This window comes from Ictidomys tridecemlineatus, chromosome 9 (genome assembly GCF_052094955.1).
Source record: "Ictidomys tridecemlineatus isolate mIctTri1 chromosome 9, mIctTri1.hap1, whole genome shotgun sequence".
Classification (NCBI taxonomy): Eukaryota; Metazoa; Chordata; class Mammalia; order Rodentia; family Sciuridae; genus Ictidomys; species Ictidomys tridecemlineatus.
In genome coordinates this window covers 126,586,479-126,606,538 of record NC_135485.1, presented here as the reverse complement: position 1 = coordinate 126,606,538, position 20,060 = coordinate 126,586,479, and the positions used below count along the sequence as shown (strand labels likewise).

General features: G+C 41.4%; 1 protein-coding gene and 1 long non-coding RNA gene across 14 annotated transcripts in view; one reads left to right on the top strand and one right to left on the bottom strand.

Moving 5' to 3' along the window:
• The window catches only part of Nr3c2 (nuclear receptor subfamily 3 group C member 2), a 335,377-nt gene that overhangs the window by 100,754 nt on the left and 214,563 nt on the right, over positions 1–20,060 (bottom strand). The window lies entirely within an intron of this gene.
• Positions 14,251–17,267, top strand: LOC144366926 (uncharacterized). 3 transcript variants are annotated; one of them, XR_013426131.1, is made up of 3 exons: positions 14,251–14,329; positions 16,241–16,399; positions 16,722–17,267. It is a non-coding gene; the product is annotated as an uncharacterized LOC144366926 (long non-coding RNA). The 3 variants fall into 3 exon arrangements; XR_013426129.1 differs by lacking the exon at positions 16,722–17,267 and having other exon boundaries at positions 16,241–16,567; XR_013426130.1 differs by lacking the exons at positions 14,251–14,329; positions 16,722–17,267 and adding an exon at positions 14,502–14,713 and having other exon boundaries at positions 16,241–16,567.

Sequence of the window (20,060 nt, the reverse complement as noted above, 5' to 3'; positions counted from 1 at the left end):
CAGGCAATGCTCCATTTCCCTCAGATATCACACCCACACTGATCCGAAAGCCTTGGCCCTACCGCAGCTCTTTAAGCGAAGATGCTTGCCCACCAGGGACACACGCAATCTCACTGGGAAGACTTTTAAATGACACCATGGAAATATTTAACTCTTTCATTCTGTAAACCAGCTGAAAACTGAATATGAATCAGATACAGGTGTGGCATAGGCTTGAAGAGTGGCATCTACTGGCAAAATGTGAAACTGTAACTAGCTCTAGGATTCACTAATTTTTTCAAAATATTTACTTTACTGGAAGCCCTGGAGGTTCAACAATGTACAAGATAGACAAAGGCCTCTGCTGTGGTTAACTTCCATCAACTTGGGGGAGACAGATAATAGACAAATTAATAAGAGAAAATGTCGACAAAAGGGCAGACAGTAGCCAGGTGTGGCGGTGCACTCCTGTAATCCCAGCAGCTCGAGAGGCTGAGGCAGGCGTATCTCAAGTTCAAAGTCAGCCTCAGCAACTTAGCGAGGCCCTAAGCAACTCAATGAGATCCTGTTTCTTATAAAACATGAAAAAAGGGCTGGGCATATGACTCAGTGGTTAAGTGCCCCTGGGTTCAATCCCTGGTACCAAAAAAAAAAAATAGTTGTAATTATACATAACATTAGAATTCATTTCCATATAATTATAAAGGCATGGAATATAATTTTCTCTAATTCAGTCCCCTCTCCCTCCCTCCCTCCCCCTGTTCCTTTCCTTTTCCTGATCTTTCTGCTGTTCACTTATAGCTTTTTAAAAATTATTGCCTTGTGGGTATACACAATGGTGTGATTCACTGTGGTGTACTCGTGTATGCACAGAGGAAAAGGAGAGTTAGGTCAGATTCACTCCACTGTTCTTCACTCATCCTGTCCCTGCTCCCTGCCCCCTCAATCCCCTTTCTCTGCTTCACTGATCTTTCTTCCATTTTGGTGGAATTCCTCCCTTCCCACCCCCACCTCTTCTCTTTTTTCCTTCCTTTTTTTTGGACTAGCTTTTGCATATCAGAGAAAATATCTGACCTTTGACTTTCTGGCTCTGGTTTATTTCACTTATCATTATAGTCTCCAGTTCCCTCCACTTATCAGCCACTGCCATGATTTCATAGTTCTTTATGGCTGAGTGATACTCCATTTTGTGTGTGTGTGTGCCTGAGCTCGGGCGCGCGCGCGCACACACACACACACACACCACATACACACGGGAATACCACATTTTCTTTATCCATTCACTCGTTGAAGGGCACTTGGGTTGATTCCACAGCATGGCTATGTGAAAGGAAGGTCTAAAGATCCCGCAATCTATCTGTGTGGACAACTGGGGTGAGAAATATACCAGGAGAGGAGAAAGCAAATGGGGCAGGGCAAGGGGGAGGGGTACTCGGTGTGTTTTAGGAAGAGCCAGGACACCAGAGGAAAGGAGCAGAGAGAATGGGGGGAGAGGACAGGGATGAGAGGTCACAGAGCCAACATGAGCCAAATCATGGGGCCGGGGAGACTCTGGCTGTTACTCCCCGTGAAAGGGGAAGCCACTAGATGAGAGGGCTTAGAGCAGATAAGTCGCCCGGTTTACACTGAACAAGGTCACTGTGGCTGCTTCGGTGAAGACCCACTGCCCTGGATTAAGGACAGAGCAGGGAAACCAGAGATAGGAGTGATCATAATGACCCAGGGGAGAGAAGAAAATGGGGGAGGGGGGTCAGTGTAACTGTGGTGAGATGTGGTCAGGTCCTAGATGCATTCTGAAGACAGAGCCCTGGGGATTTGCTGACGGACCAGAAGAAAACTGTCCTGAGATTTTGGGGCTGAACAACTAGAAAAATGAAAATTCCATATATTTAAATGGGGAAAATATATGGTGGGGGGTGTGGTTGATGGGAGAAGACCCCAGGTGGGACGGGACCAGTCTGGGATGCCTGCTGGGCAGGCACCTGGAGGCCTCAGCTGCCTGCGAGGAACACAGGTCTGGAGTCAGGAAGAGGCCTGGGCTGGAGAGGCAGTCAGCTTATGGCTATTCTCAAGTCTTGAGAAGGGGCGAGACTGGACAGTGAGTGAAGTGCAGAGGACACAGCCAAGAAGTCAGAGGACCGGGTCACAGGTCACCGAAAATGGGCAAACCAGAGACAGAACCTTGCTGGTTACTGTAACAGCCAACAAGGGAGAGCCTTCTTTTCATCCCGGTACCGTGGGTTGAGAATTTCTAGTTCCAGTAAATATCCACTAAAAATATAACGTGTATTGCTCAATGTAATTAAGATGAATTTCATCTAGAGCACATAATGTTAGTGTGAATCTTCATAATAATAATGACCATAAAACAACAGTAATAGGATGGAAAATCTATCAAAGTGAAGAAACTAAACCCCACCCTTAAAATAACCTAATGTATTTTTTAAAAACGGACGATTCTTAATGAATCTAAGTAGGTGCAGATAATTTCACAAAGGCAATCCATATCCATATGAAGACGGTCACCGATTAACATGACATTTCATGATGCATGATATCTTAGAGCAGAGGCTCGTACTTTTAAAATAAAAATCTGGTCTTACTAGAGTGTTATCTTACTTATTAGGCTAGAACGAATCTATAACACAGATGGGGCCTCTGTGATTCCGGCTCTCCTTCACAAGAAGAAACCCACACTGGAATTGATAGTGACTTCCCCAAACGGTAGAAGCAGAATTCAAAGTCTGATAATATTGCTCTACCTTAATGCCAGCGGGTTTTTTAAAGAATAGATTGCAACATAATTGACTGGCAGTCTAATAGGAGGCTGAGGGTGCTCTTCGGGAAAAATAACCAAAGGAACGTTCTCTGGGCCAAGCACATGGAATTTCCACCGGCACCCAGCATTTCACATGCTTTTTGCATAGGATAAGACTGAATGCCAAGCCCCAGACTTCATCCATAACTCACAATGAACTGAATAAACTTTGAAGGCCAAAGAAACAGCTACATGTAATTTTAATTTATTTCAATTCACCAAGTATCTATGGGGAGCCTCTTGTGTGTGGAAGGCCACAAAACCACCGCAGAGTGGGTTGGTCTGATGCAAGGAAAGGGCCTTCTTAATGCTGTGAACTGGCAATAAATAGAAGTCCTTCACAGTGTAGGTGTGCAAGAATGTGTGAGGAATAGACACACTGGAAGAATGCACACTCTAGAAGGTTCTTCTCCAGGTATTCAAAAACAGAGACTTCTAGAAACTGGGCTTGTTCTGTAAGCATTGTTTCTATGAATACCCCTTAAAACTCCATGTCACTGTAACAACCGAAGGTCAACCTCCTTCCAAATATTTCATCTTCATACAGCATAGGAGGATGGTAAGGAACCATCGCAGATTTGTCAAAATAAACTTCAGACAATTCTGTCATTTATATTTTTAGTTGTATAAATATTAATTATTTAAGTAGTATTGAAACAAAGTATATAGTGTGGTGTCCTGCTCCTTAATGCACATCAAAATAACAACAGGTAACAAAAGTGAGATGGCATCTAGACGAATTTCTATCACGTCCTCTTTAAACCCTGCACTCTCCTGGTGTTACGACCGCTGATCCAGAGTAAGTTCCATCTAAGGCTCTGTGGCGTCAATGGTTTTCTACTAAAATACTAACTGGGACAGACAAACAGAATGCAGGGCACTAGACAGCGGTGGCCTTGAGTGACAAGTGAAGGAACTGAGATTTCCGTCAGCAGGCACTGGGGTGTCACTGGGGATTCCAGGGCCGTGTTTTAGAAATATTCAGCTTCAGGTTACGTAGCAGGCAGGCAGGATGGAAGGCAGCGATATTACGAAACGTGCACACCACAGTTCTCAGAGATGGGCTCCATGCAAGCGAGGGGAGGTTTGTCAGCGTATGCAGACTCGGGAATAATCCCGGCTTAAACAGAAATCTCGGGGGTCAGGCAGAAAGATTTATTTCACACTGAAGTGACGTCCAGTGTGAGCGGAATCTCCCACAGATCGTCATAAACTGTCTAGCAAAGGAGGCGGGTGAAAGGATTGAGGGCTTCCGGGAGGGACCATGAGCAGACAGAAGCCGGAGGCAAACCGAATCCTGAAAAGATGATCGCTCTGGACAGGGTGCCTCCTTGGAACAGCTTCTTCCTGCGGTCAGTGTCCAGTGGCAGGAAGCCAAGCAAAAGGCCTCCTCTAATTGGCCTAAGAAGGCAGAGAACAGACTTTGGGACTGCCACAACAGAGAGAAAGGGGGGAAATAAAATGTACACATTAACTGCCCCGAAACTGCTGCAAGACTTCAGAAATGATCACAAGACTCCAAAGGGTTCAGGGGGAAAATAACAATTTTAGGTTAAGAAAGATAAGCAGATACTTCAGGGGTTGTGCCCCACGGATGGGCAGTTTAAATACCAGTAGATTAAGAAGATTCAATAAATACTTGAGGTTTTCCACTGAAATTCTAGAAGGTTCATGCCCTTGGAGGAAATGCTGTATCCCATGAGTAAGGCAAAACAGACTTATTAAAAAAAAAAAAGAAAAGCCAAACATAAAGCTCGGGCCCTTGGAGGAAATGCTGTATCCCATGAGTAAGGCAAAACAGACTTATTAAAAAAAAAAAAGAAAAGCCAAACATAAAGCTCGGGATTTAATTGAGTTCAGGATTTAATTGACTACTAGATCAAAACTCAATATCCCTCAGAGAAATATAACATAATTCAGAGTCTCTAGAATGTCCAAACTTCAATAATTCTCAGAAATATACAAAAACAGTGGGGTGCAGAGGCACAAGCCTGTGATCCTAGCGGCTCAGGAGGCTGAGGCAGGAGGATCACAAGTTCAAGTTCAAAGCCGGACTTCGCAAGGCCTACGTAACTTAGTGAGACTCTTGTCTAAAAATGAAAAAAAGTGGGGAAGCTTGAATGGGGCTCTGTAGTTAAGTGTCTCTGGGTTCAACTGCTGGTACCAAAAATAAATAAATAAATGAAAATTAAAAAAAATATACACACACACACACATAAACACACACACAAACAGAAAAATGTGAACCCAGGTCAATAGTAAAATTAATCAAAAAACATTAACAGAAACAGATTCATATGTAACCTAGATTGAAATTATCAGATAAGGATTTTAAAATTAGTGTTAGAATAGATAAAAAACGATGACTAAAGGGGGTAAAGAAATGAGTGAGTTAGTGATTTATGAACTGTAGAAAATAATATAAACATACATCGACAAATGGAAAAGCATAGTATCAAAATAAAATATGCATTGGTTAGAATTAACATACCGAACACTGAACATGAATGGATCAATGAAGTTAAATAAATGTGAATGGAAATTAGCCAAACTGAAACCCAAAGAGGAAAAATATAAAACATAAATGACTGAGGTATCAGTGGTCTTTGAGACAACATTAGCAATTTAATATATGTGCCATTAGAATTCCAGGAGGAGAAAAGAGAGAATAGGTCAGGATTACTACTTTAATTTTTAAAATTGTCAAAAGACAAATATAAATGAATTAGAGAGGTAAAAAATAGCTAAATTTCTTAAATACAAGTATAAAGAGAAAATCTTAAAAACAGCCTGAGGTAGAAGGAGAATAACCTTGTACAAAGAGAAACAAAGGTAATAGTAATAAGCAATTTTTTATCAAAACAATGAGGCCAGAAGGAATAAATGCAAATATCTTTATATACTGACAACCCAGAATTCTACAACTACTCAAAATATTTCTCAAAATGAAAGTAAAGTTTTTATTTTACCTTCTTATTTTATTTATTTTATCTTTCTTATTTATCAATTTTTTGATAAATTAGAGTTAAGATAATTTGTTATTAGAAGACTACGTTACAAGAAATGACAGAAGTTCTTCATGCTTAAGTAAAATGATACTGAAAAGAAAAGTGAGAATTTAAAATGGTAACTATATGGGAAGATTTTTAGAAATCTTCTTTTCTAAATTCCTTAAAAAGTCAAATAACTATTCCATACAAAAACAACAAATTCTCATTATGGGGCATATTTTATATATGTAAATGAAATTCTACTGATGCGAGTTTGTTACATTAAATCTGAAATGGTCTGAACTAACTGAGGGTAGAACATGAAAAGTGAAGAGTATATTCTGTGATCTCTAGAGCAATTTCTCAAACTATGCTTCTGGAAACAGTTGTATCAGAATCTCCTAAGAACTTATGAGAAATGTAAATTCACAGTCCCCTCTCCAAACCTATTAACTCAGAACATTCTGTTTTATATAACCATAAATCTAATGCATATTAATGTTTGGAAAACACTGCCATGAAGCAACCCCTAGAAAGATGGTAAGAGAAAATGTAGCTCAAGAGAAAACAGATGTATAAAATGAAATACTGAAAAATATCCAACCCCAAAAAGACATAAAAGAAAAACTAGAGGAACAAATAAAAGAACAAAATGAAAACAAATAGCCAAGTAAAAGATAAAAGCCCAAGTATAGCAATAATTCCATTAAATATAAATGGTCTAAACCCTTAAAAGTCAAAGATGCTAGACTAGATTTAAAAAGCAAGACCCAAGGATATGTTAAGATACATTATAAGTAAAAAAGCACAGATGGGTTACAAGTTAAAGGATGAAAATATACACACAATGCAAACATGAGAGCTGATGTGATTATATTAAAAATCAGAGACGGAAGACTTTAAAAATAATGCCAAAGAAAAGAATGTCATTTTATACTGATCAGACTGAGATACAAAAATCCCAAACACGTAGGCATCCAAAGACACCAGGTGAAAAATTGACAAAAATGACAGCAGAAAGATAAACCCAAAATCAAACTGGAAAATTTAAAACCTCTCTCTCAGCAATAAAAGAATAATAGCAATATTTAAAAAATCAGAAAAGAAACAGTAGATTTGAAAAATATTATCAAACAATTGGTCCTTTTCAGCATTTAGGTCACATAACTGCATAATATACATTTTTTTTCCAAGTGCATATGGATCTTTGAGACAGGACATACCTTGAATTGTGAAGCAATCTCAAGTTTTAAAGGAACTGAAACACATAATGTTTTTTTGATCATAAGGGAATTCAGTTAGAAATCTGTAACAAAAGGTACCTAAATGAGCTTCTCATATTGGAAAATTAAGCAATACATCTCTAAATAATCCATGGGTCAAATAAAAAAATCACAAGGGAAATGACTATTTCAAATGAAATGGTGTTGACAATTCAACACATTAAATCTGTGAGATACAGTTCAAATAGTACTTAGAGAATAATTTTTAACCTTACATGTTTATATTAGAAAATTCAAAATTAATGATCTAAGATTCTACATTGAGGAGTAGAGTGAGTGAAGGAGAGAAAGAAAATAAACCCAAAGTAAGAAATTCATGAAATAATAAAGATTAGAAATAAATGATAAAGTAAAAGATAAGCAATGGATGGAAATCAGAATAGTTGGTTCTTTGTAAAGATGAACAAATCAGGCAACTGCAGACAAGCTGGGAATTCTGCTCCATAGCTTCTCATTCCAGGCCCCAGGATGATGGGGCAGCCACCATAGTGAACACTGTCAGCGTCCTGGAGAGTGTCTATTGAATATGACTTAGGAAATCTAACGCTCCAGCAGAACACATTTCAATCATCACAGAGATCCAGTGCAATGATCCCTCCCAACCACAAGGGGGCCAGGAATGGGAATCTAACCTCAGGAAGGAGCAGCAAAGACCAGGAAATACTTGGGAACCTCACTGAATCCTACCGGAGCGATGTGGAATGAGGAGCATGAAATTCAGTCTCCCTATTAAGAGTTCCCCTCAAAAGCAGAAACCTCTTACATTATGTTGGAGTATTCTGACATATTAATTTTAATAGATGAAGTTGAGGGCTATTTGCATAAATAGCTGACATTTTTGAAATGTGAAGAAGCTACCAGTATCTAAAATGCTTTTGGAAAAAACAACCACCACCAACAGTGGAATATTTCACTATAACTGTAATCCAGGGACCACCCCCACACTTAAAAACCTACAATCGGTTATATACACACTGATACACTAATACACATACACACTCAAGAATCTCTATAAAAATTGGAAAATGAATTAAAAGTTTACAGGGGAAATGCAAATGGCCCACAATTTTCAAATAGATTGCAATTATTTCTCCTCATACTAATACAAAGAAAGTTCTAGCTCACTGGTAGCAGGCACTGAATTAGATACTCCAAAGGGGGGGGAATATATATATATATATATATATATATATATATATATATATATACACCTTTCTACAATATTTAGAGGAAAAAAATAGCCTGGAATAAATGGGATGTGATTTGACCTTTCCAAAATATCCCCTTAAAATAAACTTTCCTATACAATCTGCTGAGAACTTATCCAAGGCACTGTGGTATTCAGAGAAGATAAGCACTACTGAGGATTACTCTATAAAGCAGAGATGGCACAAAGAGCATAATGCCCAGTATACAGTTGATCCTGAATGATTGCTCAGAGAATGAATGAATGAATGCATGAGTCCTGCACCAATCAACTAAGATACACTACAACATGCATAATTTACATGTATATACAGTAGGTCACAAGCCGCACGAACTTCCAGTAATGCATGTTCACCGGAGGCCTGCCGGCTCCTAGGTAACTGGCTTACTAAAGATCTGCATGTTCAAATCACGTTGCCCCATCTCCAACATTCTAACCTCTGCAATCCCTCTTCACAGGTATCACATTAATAAAAAGAGCTCTGAGGATCTGCAAGGAAGCAGGTGGCGGTTCTGTGAAAGGCAGGAATAGCTTAACCCTTCTCAATCTGAGATTCTGTGCTTTTTTGGTGTCTTGGGTTCTAAATCCTTCCCCCACTACAGTCCACATGGTTCCCTACTGAAGGTGGTGAGGTGCTGACACTGTAGCTGTCACTGAGTCACCCGGATTTAAAAGCATCTTGTTTTAAGAATGCGAATGGTCTGCTAAGGTTCAGGGAACTTGAACCACTCATCCACCTGTGTGCACAGCTTCTTGTATTTCCACATCTGAGGCTGTGGCGGGGTTTTGGAGAGAAGTCATTCTAGAAGACAGGAAGCTCCTAGAGCCCGAATAAATACGAATGGAGTACCAAGACACTTAGGTCAATAGTACACGGGCAATTCCAAGTCACAGACTTATAGGAAACCCAAGCACTTGTAGGTACTTAAGGAAAACACCCTAGAGACTCAAAGACCAAAACAGTGTTGAGTGCATAACTAAAAAATAAATCTAAGATACTGATTTTTTTGTTCTATTGCTATAAACTCTGATACTGCTCTTAATTACAGAACAATTATTAAGTGTTTGAAAGTGAACTACGTTATTTTAAAAAGTTCCGGAAGGCAACAAAACTCATCTTTAAATTGTTTTTGATTACTTTCAAATCAAGAACCAATTTTCCGTGCGACATGAGCAGGCCCCAAATGAAAAAAATGCAGATGGGGTGACACGTGGGCCTTCCAGCACAGTTAACACAGGGACACAGAAGTGGAAATCGGAGGCAGCGGCAGAAGGCAGTGGGAAGGGGGCCTCAGCTTTGTAACGAGAACCACGTGGGCTCTGATCCCCAGCTCTGTCCCTGGGAGCTCTCGCTCTCAGCCAGGGTGCTAATGTTTCTGAGTCTTGGCTTCCCAGCCTATAAAACTCATGTCTACTTTGTCAGATGTCACGTGGAATCAAATGAATTCAAACATAAAACAAGAATCACAAAGCCGGGCTTGATGTAAGAACTCAAAAATACAAAATGGTGGTAGTGACGTCCTCACCCATCTTCTATTAAAATAAATCGGGTAAGAAAGTTCAAAGAAAAAATATGGGTCAACTCTTAATTGAATATAAGTGAGCCAGAACTTCCTGAAGGAGCAGAACCTGTCACTGAGTGAGAAAGACCTCGAGACCAAAAAGGCCCATTGAGACAAGGCAAATACTATTCACTTTGGATCCCATCTTTAAGACTTAACTTTCTCTGAAAGCTGGCAACAAAGTGAGAGTGTTGAGATAGATCCCTAGAGTAAACACAGGACAAAAGGCTGACACTCTCCAATCTGTCTGTGGCTCAGCTAAGAAATCGAGACTAAGGTCCAAGACCAGAAGTGTGGTATAAGATTCTAAAAAGTGATACGTTCCTTGTATTGTTGATCTTGAGATCCCATTTTCCAGTATTATTAAAATTAAACCTGAAAAGTTAGAAGGTAAACATGTTCAGGAGACTAATTTCTTTGAGGGAATCCCAGCACATGAGAAGGTACAGTAACAGATATTCACAGACAAGCAGGTTGAGGACCAAGGATGTGGGGAAGAAGAAAAAGAGGTTCTGGGATTTAAAGTATGTTTCCAGACAATGATTTAACTCCATTCAACAAGTTATTATTATTATTTTTTTTTTTGCAGTTTTGGGGATTGTACCCAGCAGGACTTGATGCATGCTAGGTTGGTGCTCAACCACTGAGCTATGTCCCCAGTCCACACAAAGATTTTCAAGCAGGGCAGAGGAGGCAAATGTAATCCATTACCTCCAAGACCCTATATTCTAAGGAGTGGGGTGAGATTGGAGAAATTGAGACAATTAAAATATACCATGTGGTACTGATGTGGTGTGACTTTAAAGAAGGAAGTGATTCATCTGAGTTGGGGGTGAAGAAGCCTTTACACAGAAAGGAAACACCTGAGGTAGGCCTTAAAGAGTGTTTTAAATTTGAATAACAGAGAGGACAGGTGTAGAGCATCCATCCCAAAGGACTGGCCCAGGGAGAGGTGGAACCCCAGTTAAATATGCAGGAGTACCGAGGAGTGAGCAGTTACCTACATGATGTGGTACCTGGAGGGTGTCCAGAGGCTTCTGAAGCTTCACATATGAAGCCCTCTCCTCGGTTTTCTGATCTGGAGTGTCCCCCAAAGGCCCGTGTAGTAAAGGCTTGGTCCCCAGTCTGTGGTGCTACTGGGAGGAAGTGGAACCTTTAAGAGGTGGGGCCTAGTGGGAGGTCCTTGAAGGGGAGACTGGGACACTGGCACCTCCCTCTCTTTCTCTCTGCTTCCTGGACATCACCACTGAACAGAACTTTGACGTGGACTCCCACCATGATGCACTGTACTTCCACAGGCCCAAAGCAAGAGGGTCAAGTGGCCATGAACTGAAACCTCTGTCACCATGAGACAAAATAAACGTTTCCCTCTTTAATTTGATTTTGTCACAGGAATGGAAAGCTGACTAATACACTCCTAAGGGTTTCAGACCTATATGTTCACCTATCCATTAAATGTCTTGAACTGAATATCATGAAACTCTCCAGTTCCCTATGTTCACAATCCAAATTCAATAACCTTACCCCCTTTCAGCCCCACTATATTCCCAATTTTAAATCTGCTGTCAGTTGTTTGGGAAACCTCAGGACCACCTTTGATTTACTTCCCCATCCCTCCAATCCTCTATGTTCGTTTGGTCACAACATCCCAATGATTCTCTCTCCTGAGTTTTTCTTGAATCCTATTATGTCATCCGGCACTTTCTCTCTTCATTTCAGGTTCTTTTAGGTAAAAATCTGAACTGTGGAGGTTGAAGCCTTGCTTTATTTGCATGACTTCAGACTAGTTACTTACCATTGCTGTGCCTCAGTTTCCTGATTTTGTTATATGGGGATTATAAATGTACCTACCCTTATGAATTACCGAAAGGACTAATCACACAAAGCAATTGGTGGCATAAAGAGCTGGTGGCATAAAGTAAGGATTCAATATTACCATCAAGCATTCCTGTATATTACCATATTATCATTATTATTACAATGTAAACAATCTATGGGCCTTTACTATGTTACTCCTTCTAAGTCTTAAACTTTTTTTTAAAATTAACTCTTACAGAGTCTTCATTAAAAGACAAACAAACAAAAACCAAAAACAAACAAACAAAAAAAGCTCCTCTGGTTGAAATGAACTCAAGGAATGTTCCTGGTGCTGGCTTCTGTAGGTACCTGGCTGTGGCTCAGGAGGTACTCTACTGGAGACCTGGCCCCCACAGAGGTTTATCCATCAATCTTACAGTCTCAGCAGAGATCTTCTGAACCACAAATCTGTGTCATCTTTCTGTTTAAAGGCCTTCTAGGACCTTAGCATTGTGTTCAACATTGCAATGAGCCACTGATGCATGTGGTGGGGAGAAAGATAGGGCATGGCTCAAAGACATGCTTACCCAAACTCATCCCCATTTCAGAAGAAGTAAGTGCAGTTTGGATCAGAGGCATAGGATCCAATACCTTTGGATTACTTTTATTGGTGCTTTTAATTTGGTGTTTTGTTGTTACTATTACTATATTTCTGGCCTCAGTTTGAAGAAACTCAGATCCCTGGTCCTTGGTGTATCTGTATCTCTACTGACATGTGCAGACACAGGTTGGTCCTGATTGAATACAAACACCTCTCTCAACTCCATCAGTGCTCCTCTCCCTGCATCTGGAAAAACTCTCTCCTCTTCATAAGCATGGCTGACCATCAGTGTAGTAGATGCTTCTATCAAGGAAGTCACTGAAGTCCTCGGGAAAATTAAATATGAAAAGCATCAGGTTCTAGGGGCCTTAAAACCTTGGTGAACACCTACAAACACTCTCAAGAATCTTTAAGGAAGAGTTCACAGAGGAGGTATTTGAACTCCATCTTATGAACAGCCATTTAACCAGGCCAGGGATTAAAGGGATTACAGACTGAACTGAACGTTCCAAATTCTATGTGTTTTTTTTTTGTTTGTTTGTTTTTTAAACACATTGCCCTTTACACATGGGAGCCTAATTGCAGAAAGTAAGAATGCACTGAACCATCCCTGGTCCCTGCTCCACTGCCTGATTCTTGCTGAGTTCCCCGAGGAAACAGGGCTGGCAGAGTCCAAAGATGGGAAAATTTGTGCCCTAGTCTTGATGTTTCCTTTCAGGGAAGGAAGCTTTAAGGTGCCACACCTCAGGCCTCTCTCTCCCCTCTCTGCTTGCTTTGCTTGGATTCCTAGGTTTGAGAAGAGGAAATCTGGTTTGCTCACCCCAGCACTGTCTTCTCCTTGGGGGAGAACTCCCCCAGGAAGCAGGGAGATGCTCAACCTCTGGGGAACCCTCAGCCTCAGCTGGCCCAACCTGATCCAGCTGTGCCAGGGCCTATGCCTGGGACTCGGGCTGCAGGTCTTTCTCGCTCTTACCACCAAGTCCCAGCCTTTGTCTTATTTACCCAAAAAAAGGCTGATATTTTATCTTCCTCCAGCCACTCCTTTGTTTTTTCAATCTGTTCAGAATCTGGGTGGAGAAATACAGCACTAGTTAACAGGTCCCTTAAGGATTAGGAGACAGAACAATACCAGAGTCTCTAAGGTGCAGATCTCAACAGCAGGGGCACATACAACACTGAGTTCCTGAGCAGGAATCCTGCAGCAAGGATCCTAAGGTTCCTCCTCAGCCTGCTTCATACTTATCTTGATTCTTAATTCCCCAGATGTCCACATTAAAAGGCAGGGACCCCAAAGAAAATGGCCATTGGAAATCCAAATGGTGGGGTACAAACCTGGCAACCGAGACATATTTTAAAGCCCATTTGTTGCTGCTTGGTTTTCCTTTCAAAAAATCAATCTCATCCGAAATTCCGCCACTGAATTTCTTTTTGTACAACATTATTTTATGCTAACCTTGTTATATGAAATAGAATTTTCTTTTTCACACCTTGAAGCTATAAGAAAGTTTAATTAAAAGGGACAGTAATTTATAAAATAGTTTAATATTTATGACTAGATGAATGATATATTGCTTACTAATTTGTTATGTGCCCAAAGTCAGCAAGTCTGAGGGTTTGGTTGATGGTGCTGTTCATTAAAACATGAGAACTAAGTGCTGTCGCAAGATAACCAAACTTGTTCAGAATACCTCTTCACTACTGCTAGATACTCTGCAATAACCAGACCTCATATGCAATGTAAATTTTCCTTTTTAAGTCATTTTCAACATCTTAAAGGCAATTTCACCAACTCCCAAATCCCTCTTAAGATTAACTTTTTGCTTAAATCTCATTTTCATGTTTAAAGGTCCATTTGTCGGCCAGCTGGAGGATTTTCTTTCTTTTTTCTTTTCTTTCATTCTTTCTTTCTTTTTATTTTTTTAAAAGCAGTTGACAACTGCCCAGCAACAGCAGCCTGTGTTTGCAGTCACTATTTTGGGCTACATCACATGTCACTTACATAACCTTGTTTAACTGCTCTTGAACTGGTTCAAACAACCTGGGAAACGGATCAGGGCAGCCCGGCAAATTCCCGCATTGCAGATTCTGATGGGTGAGTTCCCATCCCCCACCCCTATCTTACAGTGTTGCACAGTGAGTACCAGGGTGTCCAAGGAGAACTGGTTATTCATTGTCAGAGCCAACTAAAACATTTGATAATTAACTTCCTCTGCTCAGTTAAAACCAGTCCGGTCTGCCCATAATAAACCAATGAACAATGATCTCCTGCTGCTGAGGTTTATGAGTGAGCCTGGATTAACGTGCTCTCAAATGCCAGCAGGCGAAAAGAACCAACTGGAGTATAGCTTGCCTTTGCCACCTTCAAACATCCAACTTTTCAAGTGATGTTTTTAGGATACTAAGATTTTAATTTAGAAATCCGATTGGACTTATTTATCCCCCCCTGCGGTATTTCAGAAGTTTTTTTCCAGGAGAGGTAAGCACGAAATTCCTAGATAAACATTTTTCTTGGAGTGAAAGGTATTTGTTGGTCATTACTAAAAAAAAAAAATATGTATCTATACATATCTATACATTATATATCCATACCCATAGTACATGTGAGTATCTGCTGATAGTCATGACTTAAATTTTAAGCATATTTTAGTAAAAGATAATCAAAGGAAATACATATAACAATTCCAATGCTATAAGATTTGAACGGGGAGAAACATTTCTTATGGTATACAATAAGACAAGCAAATTAGCAGCGTGGAACAAGGAACACTTTTTGGGGGGAGTGTGACTTACGTGTTATACACGTTTAGTACTAGGAATTTAACATAGTTGTACTTCACGATGCAAAAACATCTGTTATCTAGATAAACTAATAAGTTATTCAGGGCAGTGGGCAGGGAACTAACATTTGTTGAATTCCTATTATGTGACAGGTGCTTTACCAATCATACAACTGAATCCTTATTTGAAAAATCCTAAGGGGGGAACCTAATGAGATAGACAAAATGGGGATAAAATGACCAATTAAGACCCACTCAGAGGCTAAATCATGTGACTAGCTTAGCGGGATTCATGCTCAGAGCTCTATCCAAGAAGTTAATCTATTGGTCCACATCAGTCCATACATACACTTAAACCTAGAGGGAATAAATGGTGCAGAAGCAATCTGTGAAAGGCATGTTTAGGCTAACTTACAAAGGATCACCTGCTCTGACGAGGGAAAAGAAAGTCATGAATTGAGGTGTCCCTCTGATCCCAAAGTCATCACACATGGGATGCCAAACTTGCATCCTGCTGAATTCCTACTTCATCAGAAGGTACCTTCTAAACTCTGGATTTTGAAGCAGACATGTGCACAGTACTGCAGGAGTGGAAAAATCCTGTGTGCTGGGTTCCGAGGAATCAAATTTCATTCATTTTGCCCAACCAGCAAATCCCCCAAGATCTCAAAAGTAGAAATGAGGCCAGGATAGAGAGAAGGGACTCTTGTTCAGCTTCTCTGGACTCAAGCTACTTGTGACATTTTGAAGGTATTAACAGAGTCTGGTGGGTCCTTATTTGCCCTCTAACACACAGCCTGGTTTCTGAATACCAGTACAGCTCCAGACTTAAATGAACCCCAGATGAGAGCTGATACTGGTAACAAGGGACAACTATCATAAACTTCTACCAACAATCTAAATTTTTTGCTAGGAAAGAAATTATGAAACCAGTTGATAGGAGACTGTTTGCACATACATACTGAATCAGGCTAGTGAGGGGTAGGGAATATAATGTATGCCTTCGGTATGAAATTCAAGAGGCACTGTGGGCCACGTGGTCAGAAAGCTTCCTCTCCCTTGACTACCTAGTTCCCTTTCTGCAAGGCAACCACTGCGATCAATTTCTCTGCATCCTTGCAAAGGCTTTTCTAGGGTACATTTTTCAGCCACAGCAAATATGTTCTGTTTGTGGAATGAGCATTATTAATTCAAAACGTTGGCTTGTCCTTTTATTAATTCCGCAGATAATTATTGGGTGGCTATTACATGCCAGTGACGGTGACCGGCACTGGGCGGAGAGGGGTGAACAGGATGAGATCCCTGTCCTCGAGGGACTCCTGCTCCAGCGTGAGAAAAGAGGCTCTTCAACAAATTAAACCCTGGGGCAAGAAAGAACAGCCCTGGTACGTGTGGCCCCGGGAACACGGAAGAGGAAGGGACTCTCTTTGCCACAGGAGTCAGAAAAGGCTACAGAGGAGAAAGACCATCAGATTTGTGTTTTAGAGAATGTTTGTTGGGTGGAAAGGGTGTTGGAGGAGTTTTCTCACCAAAGAAACCACCTATTTAACCAATGAGCGCCCTCGGGAGACTTCCTGTGTCCTGGGATGGGTGAGTTTAGTGTGACTGGAACAGGGCAGGTGGAGGGAGCAGCCACTGAGACTCAGGACTTGCTGTGCTCTGCTGCGTCGTCTACTGAGGTCAGTTCAGGTCCAGTTTGTGTTGCAGGAAGTTCACGCTGGCAGCTTGATGGCAGATTTCATGGAACAATGGCAAAGGGACTGGTGAAGTTCAGAAGCCAAACCATTCTTTCCAAAGAAGGTAGTTAGCAGGTAACTTCCAACTAATCATCGTCCTCTTTGTTATTCTTTAGCTCCAAGTGTCTTAAATGCCTTGACATCCATTCATTATCCAAGCCAGAAAGGCTGAACCCATCCTAAACCACTTATTTCTGGTTTTCCATGGAAATGGCCCATGCTTCTCCAATTTTATAGCTCCAAGTTGTTGACCTGGGCCTCACTGGTCCCTTCACTGTCTCCAAGGAGCAGATAATGTGGACGCTGGAGAAAAGAACGGCAGCCTCAGAGCTATCTCCTAATTGGCTTTCCCATCCAACAATTTTCCCTTTTTATCTGATGATTCTCAATAGAACTGAATCATAATTTCAGTTTGTGTAAACCAAAGTTCCTGTGCTTATGAGGGAGGGGGGGAAATGATACAAAAGGCAAACCAGCATATGCTAGAACTTTGAATAAAGTTACTTTACCACTTGAAGTTGATGATTAGAAACTGATAAGGTAATGGAAAAACTAACATACATTCTTCAAAAAATACCTGAGATCATTAACCTACAAGGAGGAAAGGTTTATTTGGGGTCGGTTTCAGGGGTGCTGCTCCATGGTTGCTTGCCTCTGTTGCTTGGGGCCTGTGGCGGTACAGTACCTGGTAGTGAGCACATGGGAGAGCCACTGTTACCTCATGGCAGCCAGGAAGCAAAGGGAGAGTCACAAAGGGCCAAGGTTCCACTGTCTCCTTCAAGAGCATGCCCCTACTGACCTAATTTCCTCTCTCACAGGTGCCACCTCTTAAAATCCTACCACCTCTCCAGAGCACCACAGGCTAGGGATCGAGCCTTCAACATACGGGGCTTTTCAGGGACAGTCCAGGTCCAAACTACGGGAGATAGGGTGGAAGGAAGAAGAATGTGGGAAACTGGGTACACTTGTCTCTCCTCTGAGACACAAGGCAGGTAGTCTGCTGAGAATCGGAAAGGAAGCGGTGGGTGAGGAACCGGATCATATGCGTGGGGTTGCCATAGAAATATGACAGACCACAGGAGATGGCAGTAGAGAGGATGCACCTATGTGGAGCGTGAACTATCCTCTAGGCCATGAGGCTGGGGAGTGACATTCCTACTGTAGTTAATACTTATGATAGCCCTTTCAAAAGGCAATGTCATCCTTTGTCCTAACCAAAGAAATAAGTAGCTTTCCGTGTTGCTGCACCTGGCCAGTGGTGATGGTAGGATTTGAACCCAGTCTGACAAAACACCAGGCTCACAAAAGGCACCTGGCAAGTCACAATGAAATCTTAACACGGCAGGAAACATCTAGTGCTTGCTTTCCAAAAAGACTGTGCACATGTTCATTTTAACCGTCCGCATTTGATCATTTGACTATATTGCTTAAAACAAAACAATTCCGTCTACAAAATAACTTATTTCTTATTTATAACTGAAACTCAGGACAAGAAAGGCTTCTGATGCAGTTTGTCATGCAGTGATTGGCTCACTGTGGGTGACATTCAAACTGTCACCATTGGTTATGTAGCAGAGTAAACCATTAGCCTTAGGTTTTCTCATCTAGAGAATCACAAAACTTTTCTCATGGGTTGGGGAGCTTATAAAGATTAAATGCAACCATATATATCTCATGGGTTTTAGGGGATTATAAAGATTAAATACAACCATATATTTAAAATGCAGAACTCCACTTCTGGAATGCACCAGGTGCTCAACAAACCACTTCCCCTTCCCTTGGGTCATGGCCCGGGAGATGGGCAAGCACCTTAGTGCACAAGCAGAACATGGTTTCTGGAGAAGACTGTTTGGACCTTGGCTCCCCCTCTGACTGACTGCCAGAGCTGGGGCTGGTCCACCTCACCAAGCTTTAGTATCTCCAACTGCAAAACAGGCACAGGAATGGCACTTTTCCTGTACAGCTGCATTTAGCCCTGTCCTGGCCAATCCCAACTGTGGACATGAGGATCTACTCCCTCCATGCCAGACATGGGATCTCAGCATCAAGTTCTTTTTCTACTAATTAGGCTTGTATGTTAGGCTCAGTTTCTGTTAACAAGGCTCATGCCTCCTCCTCCCACACCCATCCCCTGCCTTGTTGTCTGCAGAGCACACCAATTCTTGCTGGAAACATTCTTAATACTCTGACTCCCCCCAAACCTCAGCCCCACACCTGGGGTTCTGACATCGGTCTTTCTTAAAAGCCCACCTGCCTCTGGAGACTTCTAAATGTGGTCCTCCTCCTGCACTCAAAGACTCTATGTCCTGCAGAGCCCAGGGGTTTTGGGGTCCTACCTCCTGAGCTATATTTTCTCATAACAACTGTGTCCACACCCATTTACTGTACCACTTCATGACTGAGTCTGATTCACATCTCAGGCTTTTCCAATGTGCACTACCATTAAAGCATGTCCACAGAAATATTTCCTTTCTTTAAATTATTATCACAGTTATCTTAAATGAAAGAAAATTCAAGAGAAAAATCATAGCTAGTTTATTTGCAATTATATTTTTTTTCCTTATGTCAGTTTGTCATGAAGGACATGGAAAAGTTACTTTCTTTGACCATTAATAAAGTATAAAGATCCACAACTGATTGCCTTACTATCATTGCAATGGTTTGTAAAGAGGAAGACCCCTTCATTTCAGTGGCCCACATAAGCAGAAGTTTATCACTGAGGTTTAGTTCACTAGGAGATGATAAATCATCCTGGGATGGTTGCTTCTAGCCCTTATCTTCTAGCCTGTGCATTCCTCTGTTCTTCCAGGTCTCCAATCGACAGGTCCTGTCTAGACTTAGGTCTTGGGTTGGTCTTGCCTAGGGTTAGAAATTTCTAGAATGTTTCAGCCCCAATTATCCCTTTCCCCCCATCCCATGATGCTGGCCTGAAGAGTTTGCTTACTGTTTCTCCCAACTCTATCTGCCCTTGTTAGAGAGCAGTGCTGTCTGGCCATGCAGGAGTCTGTCAGGACCAAGGTCCCTGCTGAGCCCTAGGGTATGTGCCAAGGAGATCCTTCCATTCTGCACTCTCCTCTCCTGGAGGAGGGTCTGGTTGGTCAGATTCTACAGATCAGATCCTTTCTGCTAATGGAGAATGAGGTGGGCAGAGAAAGGCCTGCCGTGGTGTTGACACTTCATTAACTCTGGATTTCCAATACCCACTCCAGTTGGAACTAGATGCAACCTAGTGGATTTTAACAAGGTAATTAATTTTGCCACTTGTCAGTCCGTGTTCCTTGTGCCTACTTCTAAGGGGAGAAAAAAGTGG